The following is a 15,669-nucleotide window of genomic DNA, read 5'->3' as shown; positions in this document are numbered from 1 at the left end:
GAAGTAAAAGTAATACAAGACTTTGATAATCAGTGAGATTTCATTAGAAAAATAGTTCATCAATTCTTAGGGTACCTAGGTGTTTACAAGTGGATTGAAATAACTGACATGTGATATTACATATGTGTAATTGTGCATACCCAAATTGAAGTAAAAGTAATACAAGACTTTGATAATCAGTGAGATTTAATTAGAAAAATAGTTGACTAATTCTCAGGGTACCTAGGTGTTTACAAGTTTTCCTTCTTAACATTGACCTAATCAATTTTAACATTAAACGTGAATTGAAATAACCAACACATGATATTACATATGTGTAATCGTGCATACCTAAATTGAAGTAAAAGTAAATGATAAGACTTTGACAATCAATGAGATTTAGTTAGAAAAATGATGAACAGTTCTCAGGGTATCCAGGTGTGATGCATCATCATTGCAACAGTGTACCACCAGTTTGATAATCAGTGAGATTTAATTAGAAAAATAGTTCATCAATTCTTAGGGTACCTAGGTGTTTACAAGTGAATTGAAATAACTCACACATGATATTACATATGTGTAATCGTGCATACCCAAACTGAAGTAAAAGTAATACAAGACTTTGATAATTAGTGAGATTTAGTTAGAAAAATGATGAACAGTTCTCAGGGTATCCAGGTGTGATGCATCATCATTGCAACAGTGTACCACCAGTTTGATAATCAGTGAGATTTAATTAGAAAAATAGTTCATCAATTCTTAGGGTACCCAGGTGTTTACAAGTGAATTGAAATATAACTAACACATATAACTAGCACATTACATATGTGTAATCGTGCATACCTAAACTGAAGTAAAAGTAAACGATAAGACTTTGACAATCAATGAGATTTAGTTAGAAAAATGATGAACAATTCTCAGGGTATCCAGGTGTGATGCATCATCGTTGCAACAGTGTACCACCATCTCACCTTTACATTTATCCTTTTCCTGAACATACTCTTTTGTGCTGATCCTTGATGTCCCAATGCAAAGGATCATCAGGGTGTTGTAGCTTAACAAACCCTGACGCAACCCAACATCAGCAGCAGCAGCAGCAGCAGCAGCAGCAGTAGGTTTGCTGCCTTCGAAAGATCATTGTCCTATTCGCGATAGGCGTCCTTCCCCTTCCCTTACCCCTTCCTTCTTTTTTTTCTTTCTCGATAACGCTGCCAAAAGTGTTCGCTGCCAAATCGACCTTCCGCAAATAAAAGCCGGCCGATGTAAAAAAGAAAAAGAGAAAAAAAAATAGCATGGAAAGCCCATATAAATAGATCGTTATTAATAACGAATGAAAAATCTTCCTTTATTTTAGCTTTTATCATGCGCACGCGCGTTAGATAGGAAGCAGGAGGAAGAGGAGGAGGAGGGAGGGAGGAGGTATATCTACACAAAACGGCAATGGTGTTGCAAGTCATTGTTTCAAATGATTTCGTTCATCCAGGTGCGTGCGGGCCTGTTTTTCTTTGACCCCGAGCTACACACCAACTATCATACTTTTATATACTTGTTACAACTGTTGAAAAATTTACATACCTTCCTGTTCCTCCATTGTGTCCTCTTCAAATCTTTTTTTTTTTTTTTTAACGTTTGATTTATAATAAGAGAAAGTTATATATGTATAAATATATATATATATATAATATAATATACACCTTTGGTACAAAAAAACATTTCAAAAAGAATATCTTAACCCATTTGCATCACATTTTTTTTAAATTGTATTTAAATGTTATAAAATATAATATAAAATATATATATATAAAAAAAAATACAACTTTGCATTAGATTAATAATTATAAAAGAAATGGGATCCATTTATTTTGTACAATATAATAATTTTTGGATAATATAATCTTCGGTGATAGTATTAGGGGGACCGGAAAGTAATGTCGTTTCTGCGCATGCCAATACTTGATTGTCATTTGTCAGCTCATTGTTTGGTTCAGAGGCGTACCAAAGACATTGTGAGGTTATAGTGATTTCTTTACTTATAGAGAATTGAATTAAAATTTTTTTCTGTAATTTTGGGTAAAATGGCCAGCCAAATACCAGAAGAGGTACACATCCAGCATTGCATGCTCTTTGAGTTTCGCAAGGGAAATAACGCAACAGTTGCTACCAAAAACATTTGCGATGTTTATCCAAATGCACTGGACATTCGTAAATGCCAAAGGTGGTTTTCCAAGTTCAAATCGGGTAATTTTGATCTTTCCGACTCGTATCGATCAGGAAGACCATCAGCGTTAGACAACGACGTGTTAAGGGCGGAAGTGGAAGCAAATCCGTGTCAGACGATCGAGGAATTGTCAAACAGTCTCAACCAACCTTGGTCGACCATCCAAGAACATTTGAAGCAGATTGGGAAAGTAAGCAGAGCAGGTGTTTGGGTCCCGCATAATCTGTCCGAACAGAATAAGGCTAACCGATCAATCACATGCAACTTATTGCTTCAACGACACAACACAGAAGCGTTTTTTGATCGCTTAATCACAGGAGATGAGAAATGGGTCCTGTATGATAACCCAAAACGCAAAAGGCAGTGGCTCTCTCCAAATGAAATCCCTCGGAGTACTGCTAAGCCAGGTTTACACCCCAAAAAAGCGCTTTTGTGTGTTTGGTGGAGTATTCGCGGCATTGTTCATTTTGAATTACTGAAACCTGGACAAACTGTTACTGCAGACCTCTACAGCGAACAATTGCAGCGAGTCAATCAATCTTTAATTGAAAAGTGGCCAGCGATTGTCAACCGAAAAGGCGTCATTCTCCAACATGACAATGCAAGACCGCACTGCGCAAGGCGAACTCTAGAAAAAATTAATGAATTGGGGTGGGAGGTGCTGCCTCATCCGCCATATTCGCCCGATGTTGCTCCATCGGATTTCCACTTATTCCGAGCGCTGCAACACTTTTTAAGTGGCAAAACATTTGCAAATTTGGATGATATCCAAAATGCCATCTCTAGATATTTTGCCGAAAAACCAATTAATTTTTATCGATCAGGGATTGAAAATTTACTCACTAGATGGCAAAAGGTTATTGACAATGATGGGGAATACATCATTGATTAAAAATAAAGACTCGTTAAAAATGTATGTGTTTGTATTTAGCGTAAGAAAACGACATTACTTTCCGGTCCCCCTAATAATTATGCAAAATGTACGCATATATGCGCTTAGGGTGCAAATGAATGATTAATTTTCAAAGAATTTGTATTCAATTTTTATTTTACATTTGTTGTTCTTTCTTTCTGTTACAGGTAAGTCTCTTATTGGATCTGACATGTTTGGTTGTTCTCGAGGAAACTACGAACATGTGAGTAGAGTAATGATTGGATAGTAAATTGATTAATTAAGAATCGATCGAAGCTACTATCCATGGTTAAGAATGGTAAGATGGTCTTGGTCTTGGTCTTTGTCTAGTATCAAACGACAAACCCATTTTACGTCAGTGATCCTGCAATTCATTTGGTCGTTGTTTGATGATACTCTTTCGGTGAACGATCTAACTCGCTTTGGGGATGGGATGGGGTGGATAGTGGGGGTAGGTGGCAGGTCATAGACGGTAATTTCAGAATGTTTGTCCGATGACGAGGACACAACGTCGACGAACGATGAGGATGGATGAACGTGCGTGCGTCAATATGCGTGGGCGTCTGCGTCATTCAGAACGCATCGACCAGTTTCCTTTTTCCCTCTCTCTCTCGCTCTCACACACACACACTCTCATTCTGTCTCTCAAAAATACACACAAACACACACCAGACATGTATACATGAAAATACTTTTCCTTTTTTATAAATATTATCAAAGATTTGGATACTCTTGTAGATTTATATTTTCATTTTTATTAAGTAACCTATCAGAATGTTTTTCTTATTTGATGTGGGACTTATTATCATGTGTAATATATCTTTCATAAAGTGATCGTTATATCGAGAGCAACCTAAGATGAGAAATAAAGAATGAGAGTTATCGCTTAGGGTCGCACGTGCCGTACATTCGACACCGAACGTGTTTCTCTTCGTATTTCTTCTTCTTCTTCTCAATGAATTTGTTATCTATAAAATAAAAAATAATAAGAACACGACCCTCTGATACTACTATCGTTCAAACCTTAACGTCACTAACACCGTTTACCTAAAAGTTTGTACAATTTGATCATAGTAACATTACTAGTTACTTTTTTATACAGTACAGTGCATTTTATATTATTATGAACGAATCATCGTCAGTCTTTGATCAAACTTCAACGTCATTAACACCGTTTACCTAAAAATTTGTATAATTTGATCATAGTAACATTACTAGTTACTTTTTTATAGAGTACAGTGTATTTCATATTATTATGAACGAATCATCGTCAGTCTTTGATCAAATTTCAACGTCATTAACGCCGTTTACCTAAAAGTTTGTACAATTTGATCATAGTAACATTACTAGTTACTTTTTTATTGAGTACAGTGCATTTCATATTACTATGAACGAATCATCGTCAGTCTTTGATCAAACTTCAACGACACTGACACCGTTTACCTAAAAGTTTGTACAATTTGATCATAGTAACATTACTAACAAAAAAAAATGTTACCATGAACGAATCATCGTTCAGTCTTTGATCAAAACTCAACGCCACTAACACGTTTACTTAAAAATTTGATCATAGTAACATTATTAGTTGAGTATAGTGTGTACCATATATCATATATTGGATTGTTCAGAAAGTAATTTCGTTTTTTCCTGACACAATAAAGTCATTAGTTGATGCAAACCAACAAATACTAAAACGTAAGAACGATGAAAGGTTAAATTCATCAAATTCAACTATTTAAGCGAACTCGAAGGGCCTAGGTTTAACCTGAAATCAAAAATTGTCTTTATTTTCACAAAAGAAAAACGAAATCATTTTCCTAACAACCCAATAAATACTGAATGTTAGTTCATTTTGAACACCCTGTATATACTAGGCGTTTTGAACGTGTAGCCATGTAGTCGTCGTCCCTATTGTGGATTCTGATCGAACACTCGCGTAAAGGCGTGCCAACACGCGTGTTGGTTCGGCATCGCGTTACTATAGAGGCCAGTCTCGCGAGTCCGCGCGGTTCAATGTCGCCAGAAGCAGTCAACAACAATGTGTAACCGCTAAAAATACTCTCTCCCTTTCCGTTCTCGATCAGCAAACGGTTCAGTCTTTCTCTCTCTCTCTCACACACACACACACATTCTCTCATTCTCTCATTTCAGTTCATGCATACGCGTAGATATCATTTTTGTTCTCTTCCGCAATCCGAGGAAGGATATTTTGTTGATTTATTAATGAATCGTTGATTATGTTACAAACAAATGAATCTAAAATTATTGACAGAGTATATTAAAATAATACGTCATTGCTTATACGAGTTTCTCACTCGTTGATAAGGATTATTACTGGACTGCGTCAGCAACGTTATCATCGTATCTCCCTTCCCCACTCCTCTGTTCTATAAAAGCGATTCAGAAAATGATCGTGATACGCCATATGTAGTTTGAAAAATATTCCGTTGGCGCCATTGTTATTATTACGTAGTCTCAATAGTATTTTCATTCTAACGATAGAAACACGTGAATCACCGGTTAATAGATATTACAACTATCATCGTACTTTTGTGTCTATTGCACCGTATTCCGCAATCTTCTTTCTTAGTTGTAACTTAGAAGAGGTAGGTAGATTCTATCTAACACAATTTACATTTACATTTAATACGTATGTATGTATATATATATACATACATGTATACTTAGAAGTAGCGGATCTTTCGAAATAAAAAAAAAAAAAAATAGACTCTCCTACGGTAGAAATATGAGGAATGGAATCTTCTTGAGAAAATTCGTGAGTCACATTCGCGATACGCGTACGTACTTCTTCTACCGGGTAGAAGAATAAACCGGTTCTTTTTACACCGTGAGAAATTATGATACACGATGAATACGAAATGACATTAGATAGAAAAAGGGGATATATGTGTCTCTTCTCAACGAAAAATACTCTCGAACGTTCACTGATGATCTAGTCATCAAAGAATCTTCTACGTTTTTTCTACTTTTTTTTTGTTTTTTTTTTTTATTTATATTCGTCTTTTCATTCTCATCTTTCGTCATCATCACCTCGTTCTTCTTCTTCTTCTTCTTCTTCTTCTTCTTCTTCGTTTTCTTTTTTCATCGAGACGATTTCGTCTCCGGTAATCCGGGATTTCCGAAATTAAAGGGACGCCCTATGACGATGAGAGTAGCCGTGAGAGAATTTCTCGAGATTATTGTACGGTTTATTCTTGCCCTTCTAAACTCACCCCCTCTCTAAGCCAACGAAATCCAGTCAAATGAAAATCCGTCTGAGTAGATCCAAGTCGTCGACTTCTCTCTTTCTCTCTCTCTCTCTCTCTCTCTCTCTCACTCACTCACTCACTCACTCTCTTCTACGCACAGTTCTCGAACTAACTCACAGCAAGTTGGCCCCGCCGGCTGGCTTAATTGCTAATTAATTCTAATTGATAATTCCCCAGATAGCGTTAGCCGAGGAAGTAATCCGAAAGCGTGTTTACGCGAAAGTTTCAACGTGCAACAACCGATGTCCACAACATCCTTCTTCTTCATTTTCATTTTTCTTATGTTTCCTAGCATTCCTATTTTCATCATTCAATTTTTTATCATCTCCAATATGACTAGAATCATTTTCAAGACTCTAATAACCGATTATTGTATAAACAAGATTCTGACGTACGAGTTTATTCAAATACCACCACCACCACTTACCAACTCAACGTGCAACAACCGATGTCCACAACATCCTTCTTCTTCATTTTCATTTTTCTTATGTTTCCTAGCATTCCTATTTTCATCATTCAATTTTTTATCATCTCCAATATGATTAGAATCATTTTCCATAACAACCGATTGTTTAAACGAGATTCTGACGTACGAGTTTATTCAAATACCACCACCACTTACCAACTCAACGTGCAACAACCGATGTCCACAACATCCTTCTTCTGCATTCTCATTTTTCTTATGTTTCCTAGAGTTCCTATTTTCATCATTCAATTTTTTTATCATCTCCAATATGACTAGAATCATTTTCAAGACTCTAATAACCGATTATTGTAAAAACAAGATTCTGATGTACGAGTTTATTCAAATATCACTACCCACCATCTACCAACTCAACGTGCAACAACCGATGTCCACAACATCCTTCTTCTTCATTTTCATTTTTCTTATGTTTCCTAGCGTTCCTATTTTCATCATTCAATTTTTTTATCATCTCCAATATGATTAGAATCATTTTCCATAACAACCGATTGTTTAAACGAGATTCTGACGTACGAGTTTATTCAAATACCACCACCACTTACCAACTCAACGTGCAACAACCGATGTCCACAACATCCTTCTTCTTCATTCTCATTTTTCTTATGTTTCCTAGCGTTCCTATTTTCATCATTCAATTTTTTATCATCTCCAATATGATTAGGAATCATTTTCCATACGTCAAGACTCTAATAATCGATTGTATAAATAAGATTCTGACGTACGAGCTTCAAATATGTGTCTGTTCTTCTACCACCACTATCACCTACCAACCTCTTCTTGCATTAGAAAAAAAATATTGAATTAAACCAAGTATGTTTTCACACGTATTGCGATGATCGGTTGGGTATCAAGTTCCGGAGGAAAAGCGAAATGCAAAGCGCGTGACGAGGAATCATCGACGACGACGACGACGACGAGCGAGCGAGCGAGCGAGCAAGCAAGCGCGTGACGTCCATCATCAACATGTGAGCAGTCAAGCAAGCGTTATTCTCAACGTCATGTTACACGTGACCGATCTACGTACATACGTAGAAGACCTATGCTCAGCCCCCTCCCCCTTTCAGGGTCGTTCATCGCTGTTTAATAATTATTGAAAGAAATATTGGAATTATTGGTTGACGATAGTGATGTTAAGTAAGATCAATCTCATTAACATGAGTTGAGTGTCACGTCAGTCATTAATGACTAACACTGAACTTCCCGTTCAGGCCATGTCAGGCATCTATGCTTGACGTTCAACTTCTCGTTTTGTTGCCAGTGGCCTGACGATGATTTGTGTTAATGAACATTGTTGTTCAAATTGATAACATTATTTTCTATTTGATTTTATTGTTGTAAATCGTTAAAATCAATGGTTCATACAAATAATGGTTTCTGTTTATCGCATAGAAAGATTTTGAATCGTAAAGCGTGACGACGTAAAATATATAAATATATATGTGTGTTTACCGACATTCATAACGGAGTAAGAAAGAAAGAGATAAAATTTTCCGTGAACATGGTAGAGCCCCAACTCGAATCGACTTACGTTATACGTAGTAGTAGTAATAGTAGTAGTAGTACGCTACTTTCCTTCCCGCACCCTACTTGAGTGTAAAACGCATAGTTGAAAGCGTGTGTGGTGCCCGCATTTATCGCGCGCACGCAAACGCAACGGAACGAACGCACAAAGCAAAGCAAAGCGCAAAAGATAGAAAGAGAGGAGAATAGTCAAAGGGTGAGATGGATAAGGGGCTGAGGTGGGGTTGGGTGGGGGGTTGCCGTCGGCCAGCGCCACCCGAATACCGGATGTGACGACACTCTTGGCGCACTTCTCTTTCTCACTCTTTTTCTACCCCCACTCAAAGAACAGAGCTATTTACCCTGGTAGTTTGAACGATGGCCAATAGTTGGCGCTGAGTGTTGCAACGCTCGCGTTTCCTCCTTTCTCTCTCTCTCTCTCTCTTTTTGTGGAGTATACGCACATATATACACGCATCCTACTACTACTTTATTACTAGTATTACTACCTACTATTACTACTACTAATCCTACTACTACTACACACGTATAGAAACTGCGCGTTTTCACTATCCCGGCGTTCGACGCGCCACCAGAATTCGCGAGGAGCGCACAGTCTCGCGCGAATCCTCGCGCGCGCGCCTTCCTGGGCCTCCTATTTGATCGTTCCTTAACGAAACGAATCGTTACACGCCCTATTTATTATTATTATTATTATTTTAACATTTATTCTCATTATTTTAATCTATAAACAATACGCGAGTGTTTTTCATGATATTCGTCATCGAATATTTGTGCGTTTATAGTAGTAGGTGTTGAAGGATGATATAGTCACGGATTTATTACGAAATAGATATAGAAAATTAGATAAAAAAAAGGGGGGAAAAAGAAAAAAAGAAAGAGGGAGAGGGAACACGCGTATACACGCGGCCATTTTAACTGCGCCGCGCGTTTAACCCACCGGGCCACCCAGTGTGTCGTCGTCGTCGTAGTCATCGTCGTAGTCGTAGCTGTCGTCGTCATAGAAGCGCGCGCGCTCTCAAAACCGTGCTGCCATCGTGTTCGTTTAAGAACTCGACGTTTTTATTATACGCTTGCGCAAAAGCTAGTTGCGCACGCGCCAAAGAATTCGCGCTAACGATAACAGAATGAAATGCGATCTGTTTGAAAAAAAAAAAAAAAATTCTTCCACACACAGACAGACAGATGCACTATTTTTTTGCTTACTCGATTTTCATGCAACGTGTTCAACAATTTGACATTTTACAGTTAGATATATATACATATGTATAAACATAATAATATTGATAATAAAATAGTAGTTTGAATGCAATATTCATTCGCTAGGATGCGCAACGATCGGCGGAAGTGCGAAAAAGAAACGTGCGTGCGTGCGTGCGTGCGTGCATGCGTGCTTAAACCCGCGAGAATCCGACGAACAATCGTCAAGTATCATCGTCAAAGTTAGGATGCAACGTCTCGCGTTCCTCTTTCATTTTTTTATCGATAGATTTCTAAATAAATGGTGTCTCTTCTAGCCCCCTCATCCACCCATATCAAACTTTGACGATATTTTTTTTTTTTTTTTTGGTATCATTACAAACTCATACGAAAAGTGAGTGTGTCGGAAGAAAACGTGACGAAGACGTGACAGGGTGGTACTAGGGGGCTACGCGATGATAACCCGCGTGGAAAAGTCGTCCGCGGTTGTGGAGGAGTGCGTGGAAACGAGAGTAAGAAAGAAAGAAAGAAAGAAAGAAAGAAAGAAATGTTGGCAGAACAACATTGCGACAACGAACCCAAGTGGTGGAACGTGGGAAAGCCAACATAAAAGGCAAGGTAAGGCAAACGGGAATGAGCTTACGAGCCGTCCTCCTATCATATTCGTTTCTCTCCGATTCTAAATATTATTATTATTATTATTACAATTATTATTATAACTTTAATTTTTATTACGATATTATTAGAATATATGAGACAATTTTTGATGCTACTGTTTTTTAAGTAGAATTATTTCATTTGAGCCAATCGAGTTGGTTCTTTGTGTTCTTAACGTCGTTCTCCTCCTGTGTGTACACAGTGCGTGGCGTTTATTGGCCAGCGATAAGTCGCGTCGAGTCGACGTTGGCGCCGATCGACGACCATTCCCCCTTTTTTCTCTCTCATTCTTGCCTTGGTTTTTTCTCTCTCTCTCTCTCTCTCTCTCTCTCTCTCTCTCTTGACACATTCGTAATCTTTTTCGTCAGTTTTGATATTCCAAGAAGAAGAAGAAGAAGAAGAAGATGATGAAGAAGATGAAGACATTCCTCTCCTCTTTTCATTGAAAACGTTTCCAGAACGAAACATTTTACTTCTTGTTATTGTTGTTGTTGGATGATTTTGTTTGATAGAAATGAAATCTTCTCATAGCTTTTATTTCGTTCTCATGGAAGTTCGCCCTCGTTAAGCGTCCAACCATGTCCATAACTCGTGAATCAATAATATTCTATCCCACATATTTGAGATATTCCTAGATAAATTCTCGAGGAAGGGAGACCCTTTCTCCCCTACGTTCTCTCGACCATTTCCAACAGAAGAGAGAGAGAGAGAGAGAGACAGAGAAAGAATCTCTTGCCCGTTGCGAATCCATTTAAATTCTCTCGACATTATTGGTGCTTCAACATCGCGTAGTTTAGTCATAGGTGAAATTTAAAGATGTTTTTAACTAAATAATAAATCGACAATCTTTGATAGGTTCCTCTTTTTCTTTCAGTCATCGTCAGATAAAAAAAAAAGGGGGTTTTGTTCACGAAACAACGTCACGATTTTTATTTCTATTTGAAAATACTTGGATTGATAAAACAACGACGTGGGCGAGATGCGTTAGGTTACGTAATGGGAACAGATAAGACGGATAAGACACTTGGATACATTGGACATGGGCTACCAAAGCTAAATTTTCATCGGCACGAATCACATTTTAATTTGTTTTTGATTTACACAGTTCTTTAAACAACAGTGTAATATTCTCAACGTTATTAACGTTATACACATGCTCAACATTCAAAGAGTCATATAAACTGCATTGTATAAAAGTATTTTCATAGAGGACAACTCATCAGTCTGAAGGTGAATTTCGAAGAGGACGGTATTCCGATCATATAATTCGAGCCTTTAAATAACATTAGACACTTGTATCGATTAATTAACAATTATTTTAATATTCTAATAAACTTTTCTTATATTACAACATAATTTAACACACATACATATGCGCAACGTTCGGGACAGTCATATAAACAACTTTCAATATAAGAATTTTCACCGTCAGTCTGAAGATGAATTTCGAAGAGGACGTTACTCCGATCATATAATTCGAGCCTTTAAACAACATTAGACACTTGTATCGATTAATTAACAATTATTTTAACATTCTAATACACTCTACTTATGTTACATGTAAATTTAACACTCGAAGTCATCACTGTGCATGTGTAATAAAAAAAAATTACATTAGAATACAAAAAATACTAAAGTTAGAACGTTATAATGTTAAATACTCTTTATTAGAATTATTATTACCGTTTCACACATACGCAATGTTCGGAACAGTCACCTAAACAACTTGAATAAAAGAATTTTGACAAAGGACAACCCGTTAGTCTGAAGGTGAATTTCGAAGAGGACGGTATTCCGATCATATAATTCGAGCCTTTAAACAACATTAAACACTTATATCGATTTATTAACAATTATTTTAATATTCTAATAAACTTTTCTTATATTACAACATAATTTAACACACACACACATGCGCAACGTTCGGGACAGTCATATAAACAACTTTCAATATAAGAATTTTCACCGTCAGTCTGAAGATGAATTTCGAAGAGGACCTTACTCCGATCATATAATTCGAGCCTTTAAACAACATTAGACACTTGTATCGATTAATTAACAATTATTTTAATATTCTAATAAACTTTTCTTCTAGTACAACATAATTTAACACACATACACATGCGCAACGTTCGGGATAGTCATATAAACAACTTTCAATATAAGAATTTTCAACGTCAGTCTGAAGATGAATTTCGAAGAGGACGTTACTCCGATCATATAATTCAAGCTTTTAGGTGACAAGAGACCCTTTAATTATTTAATTAACAATTATTTTAATATGATAATACTTTTAATTGAAAGAAACATATGTTTACGCGGTCATACGTTAGTTCGTTCATTCCCATCGATCGTCGGTGTTCGCCAAGGTGAAACGACCTTTCCGAGTCGGCGACCTCCCTCAGTCAAGGACGACACTTCGAAGAACGACCAGTTCTCTCGTAGTTTCTTTTACGGAGTAATTCTTCACAACGAGGTTTCAAACTCGCGTGAAAAAACACGTGGACGGCGGGGACACACACACACACATCTAGAGAAAGTTAGGTTTTTCAGAAAAATGAAAAATTAGACCCCTATACTCTGCAGAATCCTAGCATCGTAACACTTTTTAGGAATCGCGTGACTCACACCTACCTCCTCCTCCTCCTCCTCATCCTCCTCATCCTCCTCCTCAGTTTTGTAGTGAAACTGAATCAGCTACGATGATATTGGAGACGTGGTTTGTTGCAACGTTTCGCAACGAGACGTAATTCCTTTTGGCAAATTGTTCGATTTTCTTTTTGATATTATTGTTTGAAAAAAATATATATATATATATGTATATTAAACAGAAATCATTTGAGACGATCTATCGATCAAGGAAGTCAATAAAAAAAAAAAAAAGTTAGCACTTAATGCGTGGCGTACTAAGCTCGTCTCGATTTTTGCGTGACGATAATTCTCGCGTGTTACAAATTACATACCAACGTATATTAGGTAGGTTTATGCGTGCAATTTGAACAAGAACGAAAGATAGACGAATGTAAGTAAAGTAACTATGAGTATAATACATATAGTGTATGTATAATTTACAACTTTTAGTACGACTTTTCAAATCTTTTTATAAAAACCGTATATGTGTGTATGTTTTGAATAAAAAAAAAAAAAAAAGAAAGAGAAAATAAAACTCTATAAAATTTTCGTTCCTGATCGAAGATTGGAACGGGAATTCTCTTATGACGGTCTGTCTTGGCCAATGGGAGGGATCGTAAAGTCGCATTGGTAGAGAGTTAAGATGGCGGCACGTTTATACAGTACACGTGAGAAGAGAGAAACGCGTGTTCTTCATTTTGCATTTCGTCAAATTTCAAACGAACATGTTTTTTTTTTCTTTTCTTTCTATTAAAATATTTCTTTTTACTTTGCACGAGCTTCCTTTTGGTCTACTTTTTTTTTTCTTCTTCTTTCCGTATATCGATCGTTTTACAGCGACCTTTAACCTTGAATTTTTTCGAAGAAATGCTCGTTCATCGATCAATAGTTTTGTTCGTGTATTAATACAACCATAACATCGCTTTTTTTTTGTTTTTTCTCGACATAAACGAATCTTTTTCGAAATATTTGCATTTTACAATCCATTTACGATTTATACAGGTTTTTATTTATGCAAGCTCAGGACAATCCAATGAAATTGTTTTTCTTTTTTTTTTTTGTTGCGAGAATATTTCATCGTCAGTTGAAAAATATTCTTGTTTTGAAGCGTCGTTAAAATATAATAGGGGGGGGGATTGGAAAAAGAATGGTTTGTGGGAGGGAGGGGGTAGGTTAGGATCGATATGCTTCATTTTTTGATGAATCGACCAATGGAGAATTATTTTACCTTTAGTAATGAATTTCATTCCTTAACATTACATTCATCGTCAAATCTGTGAATCTTTGTTGGAAAACTTGAATGAAACAACAAATTGATTTCAATCTTTTTCTTTTACTTTCTTCTAGTTTTTGATATACTTTTTTCTAGGGATTTTTTTTTAAGGATGAAAGAAAAATTATATGGCTATCCATCAAGGTGTGTTTTACATCTTGCAGGAGCACCATCATCGTCATCGAAATAATAACTCGCGTATATACCTGCCCGCATAAGCCTGTTTAGACTTGTCGAGGGTTTGAAGAAAACTCGCACGGCCACTTTGGCACGAGTTTATATTGATTTTCATTTTCATCCCAAGCTATTTTTAAAGGGTACCATACTTAAATATACATATACATATATATATATATAATATCTCTATACACACATGTAAGTATTTACTTTAGTAATATAACAAAATTATTCTTTTTATTTCTATAAATTTCATTAGATTTTACATTGTCTCAACCCCCCACTAAAAAAGGAGGTTAGCAACCTACTTTCAGTTAAAAAAAGAAATAATAATTGCTGTTTAGGTTGTTTAGTTAGTTAATCTAACAGTTAAGTTAACCGGCTAAATTATGCACCTTTTTTTATTATTTATTTATTAATTATTTATGTTTAAAATGAGAAAACTATAAAATATATATATATATATTTTTTTTCGTTTAATTATATATAAAATATGTAAAATACTTTTGACGTATTTATACGTCCCACCCTGTTAATACGTTGAGCGTCATGTCAGTCATCGATGACTGACACTAGACTTTCCTTTAAGGCCGTGTCAGGCATCTGTGCCTGACGTTCAATTATTTTTTCAATGCAAAGTAACGTCTGTGGCCTGACGGGAATTTTTCTAAAAAAAAATTTTCGTGACGTTCAACGTGTTAATCATAACTGGTTTGATATTTTGCAAATTTTAGTTTAAAAGTTCAATATTTGGCGGTATATTTGAAATCTTGTTGAAGTATTAGAAGAGAAAGTGAAATAGTATAGGAATCTTAACGATATTACGTGTTTAAGAGCAAAAGGGGTGTGTCCGTTTTGCGAACGAGAGATGCCTGTCGGAAGCTGTAATAGAGATTGATGGCAAATCCCATGAAAAAGTCGATGTTGCGAAAGTAAATTAGCACGCTACGATTGCGTCTAAAATATTGGAATCTGTCATCGGAACACACGGTCATCGTTCGGGTTTCTCTCTTTTCCACTTTCGTTCAGTAACTCTCTTTCTCTCTCTCTCTCTTTCCATGCTGCTAGTTTTCTCTTGATTGCTATCGACCAATATCGACTATAGATCGAATTCTATTACCACTTGTATCAAACCTTTAATAACCCTTTTCTCTATCCTATCTTTCCGATATGTACTGACAGCATTATAAAAAAACAAAAAAAAAAAGAAACCAAATCACTCAGTTGACGTTCACTTCACAAAGTTCATTTTTTTTCAAAGTAAAAAAACTTTCAGTAACATTTCATGTATATACATACACATTAAAATTAGCACAAATCACAATAAATTATTGATCAATATTTTCA

At 36.1% G+C, this 15,669-nt stretch overlaps 1 protein-coding gene across 4 annotated transcripts in view; it reads left to right on the top strand.

The window, feature by feature from the left end:
• The window catches only part of LOC107071072 (serine/threonine-protein phosphatase 4 regulatory subunit 1), a 107,154-nt gene that overhangs the window by 33,602 nt on the left and 57,883 nt on the right, over positions 1-15,669 (top strand). Inside the window, exon 1 of one of the 4 annotated variants that reach the window (XM_015329759.2) lies at positions 10,063-10,202. The exons of the other annotated variants lie outside the window; for them this stretch is intronic. The gene's annotated coding sequence lies outside the window, so the exon portion shown is untranslated. Of the gene's footprint in view, positions 1-10,062; positions 10,203-15,669 lie in introns of those variants that run through there. 4 annotated transcript variants of the gene reach the window in all.

Source organism: Polistes dominula, unplaced genomic scaffold (assembly GCF_049000335.1).
Source record: "Polistes dominula isolate Pdom_NZ unplaced genomic scaffold, Pdom_raw_medaka contig_83, whole genome shotgun sequence".
Classification (NCBI taxonomy): domain Eukaryota; kingdom Metazoa; phylum Arthropoda; class Insecta; order Hymenoptera; family Vespidae; genus Polistes; species Polistes dominula.
The sequence above is the reverse complement of the archived record's forward strand: the minus strand, read 5'-3'. Positions and strand labels throughout refer to the sequence as shown.